We start from the raw sequence: 14078 nt of genomic DNA, 5'->3' as shown, positions 1-14078 counted from the left end.
GACCGGTTGCTAGTGGGAATGATTGAGCGTTGGATGAACTCCAACCATCCCCTAGCCACGGGCTTGAGGTCATGCCTTCTTAGTTGAACCGGCTTCCCTCTTGAATCTCTCTTCCATTGAGTGCCCTCTTCACAAATGTCTATGAGGACTTGGTCCAACCTTTGATTAAAGTTGACCTTCTAGTGTAGAGGTGTGTATCTCCTTGCATCATGGGCAAGTTGAATGCCAACCTTACATTTTCTGGACTGAAATCTAAGTATTTCCCTCGGACCATTGTAAGCCAATTCTTAGGGTCCGGGTTCGCACTTTGATCATGGTTCTTGGTGATCCATGCATTGGCATAGAACTTTTGAACCATTAAGATTCCGACTTGTTGAATGGGGTTGGTGAGAACTTCCCAACCTCTTCTTCGAATCTCATGTCGGATCTCTGGATATTCACCCTTTTTGAGTTTGAAAGGGACCTCGGAGATCACCTTCTTCTTGGCCACAACTTCATAGAAGTGGTCTTGATGCACCTTTGAGATGAATCTCTCCATCTCCCATGACTCGGAGGTGGAAGCTTTTTCCTTTCCTTTCCTCTTTCTAGAGGTTTCTCCGGCCTTTGGTGCCATAAATAGTTATAGAAAAACAAAAAGAAATGCTTTTACCACACCAAACTTAGAAGATTTGCTCGTCCTCGAGCAAAAGAAGAAAGAAGAGAGTAGAAGAAGAAGAAATGGAGGAGATGGAGGTCGGTTGGTGTTTCGGCCAAGGGGGAGAAGTAGTGTTTATGTTGTGTGAAAATGAAGGAGTGAAGATGGGTTTATATACGGGTGGAGAGAGGGTTAGGGTTCGGCCATATAGGGTGGGTTTGGGAAGGAAAGTGGTTTGAATTTGAAAGGTGAGGTAGGTAGGGTTTTTGATGGATGGATGTGGATTGGTGAAGGATTTATGGAGAAGAGGGTAGGATTTGATAGGTGAGGGATTTTTGGGGAAGAGGTATTGAGTTGATTGGTGAAAGGTATTTGGGGAAGAGTATTATGAAAAGGTGTGAAGAAGAAAGAGAGTAAGTTGAGGTTGGTGGGGATCCTGTGGGGTCCACAGATCCTGAGGTGTCAAGGATTTTTCATCCCTGCACCAAGTGGCGTACAAAACGCTCTTCTCTGCCAATCCTGGCGTTAAACGCCAGGTTACTGCCCATTTCTGGCGTTTAACGCCAACTTCTTGCCCTTTTCTGGCATTAAACGCCAGCTCTGTGCCCCTTTCTGGCGTTAAACGTCCAGAATGGTGCCATACTGGGCGTTTAACGCCCATTCTGCTACCCTTACTGGCGTTTAAACGCCAGTAAGTTTCTCCTCCAGGGTGTTCTATTTTTAATACTGTTTTTTATTCTGTTTTTGCTTTTTCAGTTGTTTTTGTGATTTCACATGATCATCAACCTACAGAAAACATAAAATAACAATAGAAAATAGAATTTTAACATAGATAAGTAAAAATTGGGTTGCCTCCCAACAAGCGCTTCTTTAATGTCAATAGCTTGACAGTGGGCTCTTATGGAGTCTCACAGATACTCAGAGCATGGCCTCCCAACACCAAACTTAGAGTCTGAATGTGGGGGCTCTGTTTGACTCTGCATTGAGAGAAACTTTTCATGCTTCTTCTCCATGATTACAGAGGGAGATCCTTGAGCTTTAAACACAAGGGAGTCCTCATTCACTTGAAGGACCAATTCTCCTCTGTCAACATCAATCACAGCTTTTGCTGTGGCTAGGAAGGGTCTGCCAAGGATGATGGATTCATCCATACACTTCCCAGTCTCTAGGATTATGAAATCAGCAGGGATGTAATGGTCTTCAACCTTTACCAAGACATCCTCTACAAGTCCATAAGCCTGTTTTCTTGAATTGTCTGCCATCTCTAGTGAGATTCTTGCAGCTTGAACCTCAAAAATTCCTAGTTTCTTCATTACAGAGAGAGGCATGAGGTTTATGCTTGACCCTAGGTCACACAGAGCCTTTTCAAAGGTCATGGTGCCTATGGTACAAGGTATTGAGAACTTTCCAGGATCTTGTCTTTTCAGAGGTAATCTTTGCCTAGTCAAGTCATCTAGTTCTTTGATGAGCAATGGGGGTTCATCCTCCCAAGTCTCATTACCAAATAGCTTGACATTTAGCTTCATGATTTCTCCAAGGTACTTAGCAACTTGTTCTTCAGTAACATCTTCATCCTCTTCAGAGGAAGAATACTCATCAGAGCTCATGAATGGTAGAATTAGATTCAATGGAATCTCTATGGTCTCAATGTGAGCCTCAGATTCCCATGGTTTCTCATTAGGGAACTCCATGGAGGCCAGTGGACATCCATTGAGGTCTTCCTCAGTGGAGATCACTGCCTCTTCCTCCTCTCCAGGTTCGGCCGTGTGGGTTATGGTGATAGCCTTGCACTCTCCTTTTGGATTCTTTTCCGTATTGCTTGGAAGAGTACTAGGAGGGAGTTCAGTAATTTTCTTACTCAGCTAATCCACTTGTGCCTCTAAATTTCTAATGGAGGACCTTGTTTCAGTCATGAAACTTTGAGTGGTTTTAATTAGATCAGAGACTATGGTTGCTAAGTCAGAATGGCTCTTAGAATTCTCTGTCTGTTGCTGAGAAGGTGATGGAAAAGGCTTGCTATTGCTAAACCTATTTCTTCCACCATTATTGTTGTTGAAGTCTTGTTGAGGCCTCTGTTGATGCTTCCATGAGAAGTTTGGATGATTTCTCCATGAAGGATTATAGGTGTTTCCATAGGGTTCTCCCATGTAATTCACCTCTTCCATTGCTGAGTTCTCAGGATCATAAGCTTCTTCTTCAAATGAAGCTTCTTTGGTACTGCCTGTTGCTGCTTGCATTCCAGACAGACTTTGAGAAATCATATTGACTTGTTGAGTCAATATTTTGTTCTGAGCCAATATGGCATTCAGAGTATCAATCTCAAAAACTCCTTTCTTCTGATTTGTCCCATTATTCACATGATTCCTTTCAAAAGTGTACATGAATTGGTTATTTGCAACCATTTCAATGAGTTCCTGAGCTTCTGCAGGCGTCTTCTTCAGATGAAGAGATCCTCCAGCAGAGCTGTCCAATGACATCTTGGACAGTTCAGATAGACCATCATAGAAAATACCTATGATGCTCCATTCTGAAAGCATGTCAGAAGGACACCTTCTGATCAATTGCTTGTATCTTTCCCAGGCTTCATAGAGGGATTCTCCTTCCTTCTATCTAAAGGTTTGGACTTCCACTCTAAGCTTGCTCAATTTTTGAGGTGGAAAGAATTTTGCCAAGAAGGCATTGACTAGCTTTTCCCAAGAGTTCAGGCTTTCTTTATGTTGTGAATCCAACCATGTTCTAGCTCTGTCTCTTACAGCAAAGGGAAAAAGCATAAGCTTGTAGACCTCGGGATCAACCCCATTGGTCTTGACAGTGTCACAGATTTGCAAGAATTCAACTAAGAACTGATGAGGATCTTCCAATGGAAGTCCATGAAACTTGCAATTCTGTTGCATTAGAGAAACTAATTGAGGCTTAAGCTCAAAGTTGTTTGCTCCAATGGCAGGGATTGAGATGCTTCTCCCATAGAAGTCGGGAGTAGGTGCAGTAAAGTCACCAAGCACCTTCCTTGCATTGTTGGCATTGTTGTTATTTTCGGCTGTCATGGCTTCTTCTTGTTTGAAAAGTTCTGTTAGGTCCTCTATAGAGAGTTGTACTTTAGCTTCTCTTAGCTTTCTCTTCAAGGTCCTTTCAGGTTCAGGATCAGCTTCAACAAGAATGTCCTTGTCCTTACTCCTTCTCAAATGAAAAGAGAGAAGAAGAAAATATAGAATCCTCTATGTCACAGTATAGAGATTCCTTGAGGTGTCAGAGGAAAAGAAGAATAGAAGGAGGAGGTAGAGAAGAGAGACTTCGAACTTATCAAGAGAGATAGAGTTCGAATTGCATATTGAGGAGGAGTGTTAGTCCTTAAATAGAAGGGTGTGAGAAGAGGGGAAGAATTTTCGAAATTAAAGTAAAAGATTTTGAAATAATTAAAAAAAATTTTGAAAATTTGGTAATTGATTTTCGAAAACTAAGATTGGGAAAGAAATTAAGTGATTTTTGAAAAAGATTTTGAAATTAGAAATCAAAAAGATATGATTGAAACTTAATTTTGAAAAAGATGTGATTGAAAAGATATGATTGAGAAGATATGATTGAGAATCAAATTTAAAAGAAGAAAGTTTTTTAAAATTAAAGTTGATTACTTGACCAACAAGAAATTAAAAGATATGATTCTAGAATTAATACTTTTGATCCTTTCTTCATAGGTAAGTAACAACTTGAAAATTTTGAACTAAATCACTAATTGTAACAAGAATTTTTGAAAATAATAATTAAAAAAATAGAAAGAAATTGATTTTGAAAAGATATGATTGAAAAGATATGATTTGAAAAAGATTTGAATTAAAAACAAAATCTTCCCTCTAGTGTCCTTCTGGCGTTAAACGCCCAGAATGGCATCCATTCTGGTGTTTAACGCCCAAAATGCTACCTTTTTGGGCGTTTAACGCCCAGCCAGGTACCCTGGCTGGCGTTTAAACGCCAGTTTTCCTTCTTCACTGGGCATTTTGAACGCCCAGCTTTTTCTGTGTGATTCCTCTGCTGAATGTTCTGAATCTTCAATTCTCTGTATTATTGACTTGAAAAGACATAATTTTAAAGAATTTTTTTTTGAATTTTTAATAATGAGAAACAATCAAAATGCAACTAATCATGGAAAACTAAGATCAAATAAGCAATGAATGCAAGACACCAAACTTAGAAATTTTCATATTCGAGATTCTAACAAGTAAATGAAAAACAACAAAACACACAAAACAAGAGAATTTAAAGATCAGAGCAAGGAAATCATCAAGAACAACTTGAAGATTAAAGAAGAACATAATGCATATATTCGAAAAATGCAAGAAGAATAAAGACATGCAATTGACACCAAACTTAAAAATTAACACTAGAATCAAGCAAGAAACATAAAATATTTTTTATTTTAAGATTTTATAGATTTTTTTGTGATTTTTTGAAAATTGAGTGGAGAAGAAAATAAAGGGATTCAAAATTTTTAATAAGAATTCCAGAAATCATTGCAATGTTAGTCTAAGACTCCGGTCCAAGAATTAGACATGGCATACTAGCCAGCCAAGCTTTCAGTGGAAGCTCCGGTCCAAAACACTAGACATGGCCAATGGCCAGCCAAGCTTTAGCAGATCATTACTTTCAAAAGCAAGATTGATAGAAATCATCAAGCTCTTGTGATGATAAGTTGAAACCTCGGTCCAAAAGATTAGACATGGCTTCACAGCCAGCCAGACTTCAACAAATCATCATGAAACTCTAGAATTCATTCTTAAAAACTCTGAAGAACAGAATAGAAATTTTTTTTCGAAAATAAAAAGTAAAATTACCTAATCTAAGCAACAAGATGAACCGTCAGTTGTCCAAACTCGAACAATCCCCGGCAACGGCGCCAAAAACTTGGTGCACGAAATTGTGATCATCAACGATAGCGCCAAAGACTTGGAGCTCTCAAACGTGAATCACACTTTGTCACAATTCCGCACAACTAACCAGCAAGTGCATTGGGTCGTCCAAGTAATACCTTACGTGAGTAAGGATCGATCCCACGGAGATTGTCGGCTTGAAGCAAGCTATGGTCATCTTGTAAATCCCAGTCAGGCAGATTCAAATGGTTATGGAGAATTGATAATTATAAAATAGAATAAAGATAGAGATACTTATGTAATTCATTGGTAGGAATTTCAGATAAGCGTATGAAGATGCTTTGTTCCTTCTGAACCTCTGGTTTCCTATTGCCTTCTTCCAACCATTCATACTCCTTTCCATGGCAAGCTTTATGTTGGGCATCACCATTGTCAATGGCTACATCCCGTCCTCTCAGTGAAAATGTTCCAAATACGCTGTCACCGCACGGCTAATCATCTGTCGGTTCTCGATCATGTTGGAATAGGATCCATTGATCCTTTTGCGTCTGTCACACGCCCAACAATCGCGAGTTTGAAGCTCATCACAGTCATTCCTTCCCAGATCCTACTCGGAATACCACAGACAAGGTTTAGACTTTTTGGATCTCAAGAATGACCGCCAATAATTCTAGCCTATACCACGAAGGTTCCAATCTTAGATTAGAAACCCAAGAGATACGCATTCAAGCCATTGCTAGTAGCACAGAGGTGGTTGTCAGGCATATGTTCATAGGTGAGAATGATGATGAGTGTCACGGATCATCACATTCATCAAGTTGAAGAACGAATGAATATCTTAGAGAAGAAGCAGGCGTGAATTGAATAGAAGAACAATAGTAATTGTATTAATTCATGAAGAACAGCAGAGCTCCACACCTTAATCTATGGTGTGTAAAAACTCTACCGTTGAGAATACATAAGTGAAAACAGTCTAAGCATGGCCGAATGGCCAGCCTCAAAGGTCTAAGGACTAAACGTCCCAAGATCAAAATACAATAGTAAAAGGTCCTATTTATAGAAAATTAGTAGCCTAGGGTTATAGAAATAAGTAATTAATGCAGAAATCTTATTTCGGGCCCACTTGGTGTGTGCTTGGGCTGAGCATTGAAGCTTTCACGTGTAGATACTTTTCTTGGAGTTAAACGCCAGCTTTTGTGCCAGTTTGGGCGTTTAACTCCAGCTTTTATGCCAGTTCTGGCATTTTGATGCCAGAATTTCTATGCTGACTTGGAACGCCGGTTTGGGCCATTAAATCTCGGGCAAAGTATGGACTATTATATATTGCTGGAAAGCCCAGGATGTCTACTTTTCAAAGAAATTGAGAGCGTGCCAATTGAGCTTCTGTAGCTCCAGAAAATACACTTCGAGTGCAGGGAAGTCAGAATCCAACAGCATATGCAGTCCTTTTTCAGCCTCTAAATCAGATTTTTACTCAGGTCCCTCAATTTCAGTCAGAAAATACCTGAAATCACAGAAAAACACACAAACTCATAGCAAAGTCCAGAAATGTGATTTTTAAATAAAAACTAATAAAAATATAATAAAAACTAACCAAAATATACTAAAAACATACTAAAAACAATGCCAAAAAGCGTATAAATTATCCGCTCATCAGGTCTGCACAAAATTCGAAGACCCCTGTTGAAACTTTTTTGTATCCAAATAAGGGGCTCTTCTCCAAGCTTCTCGGAAGAACCCCACAACCGCCTCCTCAACTTCGTCCAAATCATCCAGGCCGTATTTCTCGACAGGAGAAGCCTCTAACCAGTATAGAGGAAAGCGGGGAGAAGAATTTGCATCAAGGAAGAAGGGATGGTGACCCTCCACTGCTAGGACTTTAAAAAAGAAGTTCTTAAAATCGTGAAAGGACTCATCAAAGATGGAAAAAATCTTTCGACCTTGAATGGCCCGGAAAGAGATCCACTGTTGCTTATTATTTTGCCCACTGAAGGGCTTGGTCATATGGAAGAGATAGAAAAAGATCCTCAAAGACGTTGGAAAATCCAACTCCTGACTAACAAGATGGTAAATTTTCATAAAACCCCAAGAGTTGGGGTGGAGCTGGGTAGGAGCAACTCGGCAGTGGTTCAGAACTTCTATCTCAATGTCCAAAAAGGCAAAAGAACCCCTAGACGGGTAAAAAGACTATCATACATAAAAAAGAAATGAGGGTCAGCATTGGCAGCCTTCCCAAAACAAACCCGATCTTTAAGACCCGGCACAATCAACTCGTACTTGGGTTCATCCTCATCAAGAACACAAATCCTATGATGGGTGCAGAGGTCAGTGATGTAGTGTGTATCTACTAGGGGTTCCTCCCCAAGAATAGTAAGGTCTACCCAGTCAGAAATGTGAGAAGTCATCTTTTCCAGTAAAAGAAATGGAAGAAAAAGTGACAAAGACTTACAAAGGAAAACGGAAGAGGATCATACACAGAACCTCTAAAAAACTAAACAGCCTCACTCAAAGGTAAGAAAACAAAAAGGCTAGTTCAACGTACTCGCTAACAGCATGCCAGATCTCCTCTAAATACATAAAAAGTAAATGACAAGAGGAGAAGAATGGGGAACTAACCTTTGTTGATTAGCGCGAAGAGAAGCAGAGGCAATAGCAGTCACAGCAAGGAAGGCTAAAAAACTTTCTCTTTGAGAAAATATAGGTCTGAAGTAAGAAATTTCAAAAAAAAAAAGCGAAAGAAACGGAAGAAAGAAAGGGAAAAGTATTTATAAATACACTAGGGGCAAAACAATAAAACGAGGCTATCATTAAAGATACGCGCCGTTACCAATGTAACCGCTCCCTACGTGTAAATACGAAACTCCTAAACGGACGCGACATTTGATTAGACGCGACTGTTGGAAATTTAAAAATCACGTCGGTTTCTGCATCACGTCGGCTACAAGCCCGAGTTCAAATACTTGAATCCAATTCATGATTCAAAGAGATTGGACTCGAGTAGGGGCACTGTTCATACCCTGGCCCAACACTAAGGCTCAGGTCTAAATAAAAGGCCCAACCTAAAGATTAGCCTTACTCGACACCGACCTCCTCACAAAAAGTCGGACTAACACAAACTTGTTCTAAGGAAGTCGGGAGCGAAGATTAGCTGGCAGATAATCCTTATTCAAATAAGTAACCATCCCTAAAATCTCTCAACCCACTTCCAGGAGCCATATCTCAACTTCCCTAAGATAAAGGGACAGTTATCCACCTTAAAAGGTGGAACTACTCCAACGGTGGTTATTGGTTCACCACTATAAATATACTGACACCCATCAGGTATCTCTAAGCTCCAATACTCTCTAAACCTGCTAAAACCATTTGCTGACTTAGGCATCGAAGTGTCTTTGTAGGTACTACCCCCCATTCTTTCACATACACAAGTCGGACGACAGCTCCCAAACGCGAGCCTAGTCGGAGATTACCTCCACCCAACACGTGAGCCAATTTCACAAGCCCAATCCACTAACTTCAAGTTACCCACATAACAAAATATACTTCAAAATATAACTTAGAATATCTTCAATTATCATCTTCATCTTTTTATAGATCAATAACATCATAGAAATTTATAAAAAAATAATCTTGACAAAAAAAAATACCTAACCCAACAAAAAAACCTGCCTTGTCCGTCACAACTCACAGATTAAGCAATGCGAGTTAGACATATATTTTAAATTTAGCGGTATTAAATTTTCAACTTGACTCACCTTTTCCTACAAATTACAAGGACTGGCTCGGTGAATTTGGTCCCATTTGCGATCTTTTTTGGTGACAATCTAAACATTGATACATCACATAGCCATTGTAGTAATCAGCGAGGCATTAGAATGTTTCTCAATAAATATATAGTCCTTCGGATAAGCTCCAGAGATCCACACAAAAAACGTTCTAAAAATGAAGAGAATTCTTTTCTTTTTTTTGGACAATCCCCATGATGGGTTAGAAGAGAATTCTTTGTGAAGTGTTTCTTTTCATTTTTTTGTCTGAAGTACTTCTTCTCAGAAACGACCTATTCAGATTTTGGCCTTGCTATGAAAACCCAAAACTTAAATATCTGTGGGCCTTAATATTGATTTATTGCATCAGGGCTTAGTAGTAACTCTTTTATCAGGAACTGGTTGAGTGTAAGCCCAAAAGAACAAAAACATATGTCTGTCCCATCAAATGCAGTAATCATGAATAATTTAGAAGTTAGAACTATGACCAGGAAAAGAACCAAACGTTAGATTTTGTGTTCTTAAACAGGAGGCTTTTTTCTTAATCCATGATAAATATTGAACCTCAATTACCATTCTACTTCTACATTTCTACCAACTTCTTTTGTTCATTAATCAGTATCGACTTTAAAGGAACTTTTTTAAAGTATGGACTAACTGCATAACAAAAATACAGCTGAATCATCATCTATTCTGGTAGCAATATAAGTGTTTTAGCAGCATGACGCATGCTATACCAGATATTATTATTCCAATAAACTAAAGGAAAATATATATATATTTACTCTATTACTACAATAGATTCAAATATTAAAACTAATATTATCTGAATAAAAAGATATAATAAAACAAGCATATCAGAAAGCCTTATCAGAATCTATTATTGCAATATCATAATGTATTACCGAAGAAAATTTCAAATTGTACTTTCCCCCACAAGTAGAACCGTCCCTGACTGCTAACACTAGCAGACGATGTGATCAAGTTCTTGCGTGCTTCTAGTTTTACAAGACAAATGTCACCCACATCATCAATGGCGTAACCTATCACACTTCTCAATGAGGGCACAAAATTCAATAACACCACACTCTTATCCCATGATAGACTTCATCCCTTGCGCAAATAAAGTCATGCAATCTCTTCACATACCCCATGCCGATAATTAGCTTTGTACCAATATATATTTGAATTATTTATTTATTTATTTATTTTTTTACCAAAAATATGAGACTCGATCCCGCAACCTTTTAATTGAGTATGGAAAAACTATGCCATTTGAGTTATTACTTATTGGCTTATTTTTTATTTATTTATTTTAATAGAGTGTGTTATTTGTATTTGTATACACTCTTTTGTTTTTGATATTAGCAATGGGATTTTTTTAAAATATGAATTGTTAGAGTGTTATTTTTAAACGTGGAATCATTTAATTAAAATTGAATGGTCTAATTTATTAGAAGTACAAAAATTGAACTGTTTGATTTGTATAAATACAAAAATTAGACCGTCTAATGTGTTAAAAAAATTAAAAAATTTGAGGTACAGAAATTGGACGGTCCAATTTATATATTCCAAATTTTTTTATTTTTTAAATACAAATCGAACGGTTCAATTTGTATACTTTCTATAATTTTAAAAAATATAAAAAATTATCATATTAAAGTATATCATTTATCATTTTTTTATATCTAAATTTTTTAGTCTTGATTTAATGGTGAAAATAATATTTAAGTAATGAGTAAAAATTATACCAAAATTTGACAGAACGAATATCAACATGATGGGTATCAAAATTTGTGTCTTCTAAACACATTACTATTTCCTATATTTATGTATGAGTAATATTACGTATTTAAATTTGTTTATGAATCAAATTTAACCAAATTAAATAGGGTTATGTTATGTGTATATTAAAATTAGTTATTAAAATTAGTTATTAGTATAAAATTTTCGAAGTAGTTTGGAAAATACTTACAAAGGTTACACTATTTATAGTCGCTATTGTCCCTTTTTACTGACAAGGAAAGTGCAAACCAAGGCATTTTTTCTTTTCGATTTTCGCTGTTAAAAGGAGTGAAATTGGAAAAAAAATTTCTCCAATTTTTTCGTTGCCAGTACCAGCGCAAACATCACATTTACATTTTTACTCTGTGACAACGAATTTGTAAATAAATGTTAAAACGGTAGTTCTATAAATCGATTTATTTGAGGAAATAATTAATTTATTTTATTTTAAACACCAAGGTTCAGAAAATTGGACCGGTCATCAAACCGTTCTAGTTACTAGTTCATTAGTTTACTGGTCTAACCAGTCTAACCAGTGGTTCAACCGAAAAAATTATTTTAAAATAAAATAATAAATAAATTATAAATATACATCCTAAAATATAATTATAGTCTAACAGCAATTCTGCCTACAGCAATTAACAAAAAAAATCAAACATTCCATAAATGGCTTGTTCACTTATTAGGATTATGTATGAATTACGAATCTAATTTTAGTTTCAACTAATCTCAAAATTTACAACATGAACTAAGGCTTACATTTTCGCTCAGTCCCTTAGCATTTCTTCCCAAAGATTTGGGATCATGCAAGTGTTTGATTACAAAGAAATTGTAGTGTACTATGTATGAATATAGGTGTCAGCATGGTTCATCCACTGTGTAGACAAGTCTTTGCCAAACTTTTGTGTTCTTTTTTGGGACCATCAGTGAAGCTATGATCAGTGTCATGTTCTTTGAATGTTCAAATAACAGGTTTTCGCACCCATCATGATAAGCCTCTCCACCATGAATAACTCTTAATTGCTCTCATCGCACCCATCATGATAAGCCTCTCCACCATGAATAACTCTTAATTGCTCTCAATCAAGGGATTCAGGAGATGACTATAGTTTGAATGATATGCCATTTTGTACCTGCAAATTTGAATTTGAATCATCGTGAACATCAATAGAACTTAATCTGAGCCGAAAGCTACATCGAGATACAAAACCTTTAAAGAGTCATTGTTCCATGAATCATAAGAGTATTGGTTCAATTATGCCCATAGCAATTCTGCCTACAGTATTCAGCCATTCAACAATATTGCAAAACAGAGTAAGTTTCCATTTTCCAGTATTAACAAAACAGAGTAACAAATTAACAATTACAAAGTAACAAATTAAAACAGATTAATAAATTAACAATTACAAAGCAGCAAAAGTGCAAAACACTAAAACAATAATAAATTGAAAAAAAATCGCGTAACGGGTACACTAGGTACGTCTTCATGTTTCTGTATCAACTGAGGAAAAAAAAGGAACGAAGAAGATGAGCAGAGGACTGAAGAGGCGAAGAATGAAGAAGATGAGCAGAGGACCGAAGAGGCGAAGAACGAAGAAGATGAGCAGAGGAAGTTCAGAGAAGATGAAGACCACGAGTCACTCACCTGGGTTCGATGGAGGGCTACTGGTGTTGAGGACCAGGCGACGATGAAGACGATGAGAGGGCTACTGGTGTTGAGAAGTTGAAGACGATGGAGGGCTACTGGGCTGGGAACCAGGTGACGATGGAGGGCTACTAGTGCTGAGGACCAGGCGACGGCGGTGGCGCTGACGACCTCAGACTGCGGCGACGATGGAGGGCTACTGGGCGACGATGGAGAGGAACTTCAGAGGGCTAGGGTTCACTCACTGTGAGACTGAGATGAATGAATGGGGGTGGGGGTGCCGGGTCGGGTAGGTTTTCATTTGTTTAATTTTTTTTAAAACAATTAAGAAAACGGCGTCGTTTAAAGGAACCGGCCGGTCACCGGTCCGACTCAACCGGCGGGTTTTTGGCCGGTTCACCGGTTTTCGAGCGGTTCTTTCTCTAGCGGTTTTTAAAGGAGGATCGGACCACTTGTATCGCTGGTTCACGGTTAAACCGGTCGAACCGGTCGGTCCGGTCCGATTTTCAGAACCTTGTTAATTTGAGAAAAAAAGAATGTGTTAGCGTGCCGTGTCCGTATCAGTGTCTATACATCATAGTTTACTGTATATTTTGTAAATGAAACTAAAAAAAGTATAATTGAAAATATTAAAGGACTAAAAATTATATTTTACATTTTTAATTAAAAAATGAGTTAATATTCAATTTGGTCCCTAAAATTTAAAGTCAGATCCAATTTGACTCTTAAAATTTTAATAAACTCAAATTGATCCCAAAATTTACAAGCGTAACTCACATGAACTCTTGAGCTAATTTTCATTAACGATGTGTTGATTTGGTACATTACTCTATCGCGCTTTGAATTTTTTACCTAACTTTCATGTGATCGAGATTTATCAGAGCTCAAAAAGCTTGATTGTTTTTCTTCCATGAGCCATAAAATTTTCAAACTGAACTTGTTATTGTCATTTTTCGTAAGAATGTTGGAGAGCCAATTAAGTTTTTAGGAGGTCTAATATTCTTAGTCAAAATATAAGCAAAAAATTCAAATTCTGCAAAATCAACATGGCATTTATAAAAATTAAAGACTAATATGAGTTAATATTATAAATTTTGGAAGTCGAATGGAGCCAATTATAATTTTAGGATTAATATAAATCCGATGTTAAATTTCAGACTGAGTATTAACTCTAAAAAGAATTGAGATAATTCATTTCCTATTTTGTAACGGTTTGTATGATGACTCTGTGATTGTTTTCGTAACATTACCTATCCAACTTGCTCCCGTTTCTCTATTGGTTCTATAAATTCTAACTAGCCCTTGCCCTCAAGACACATTCCACTATCTTATAAGAGGTTGTGTTTATGTTCGGGGGTGATGTTCAAATAACATTTCAGATTTGGAACCAA

General features: G+C 37.4%; 1 long non-coding RNA gene across 1 annotated transcript in view; it reads right to left on the bottom strand.

Annotated features, from left to right (window-relative positions):
* LOC107618473 overlaps window positions 1-12841 on the bottom strand; it is a 25187-nt gene extending 12346 nt beyond the window's left edge. The window contains exon 1 of the long non-coding RNA XR_001615245.2: window positions 12688-12841. This is a non-coding gene — a long non-coding RNA (uncharacterized LOC107618473). The remainder of the gene's footprint in view (window positions 1-12687) is intronic.

Source organism: Arachis ipaensis, chromosome B01, assembly GCF_000816755.2.
Source record: "Arachis ipaensis cultivar K30076 chromosome B01, Araip1.1, whole genome shotgun sequence".
Taxonomy (NCBI): Eukaryota; Viridiplantae; Streptophyta; class Magnoliopsida; order Fabales; family Fabaceae; genus Arachis; species Arachis ipaensis.
Note: the sequence above shows the minus strand (reverse complement) of the source record. Positions and strands in the feature narration are given on the sequence as shown.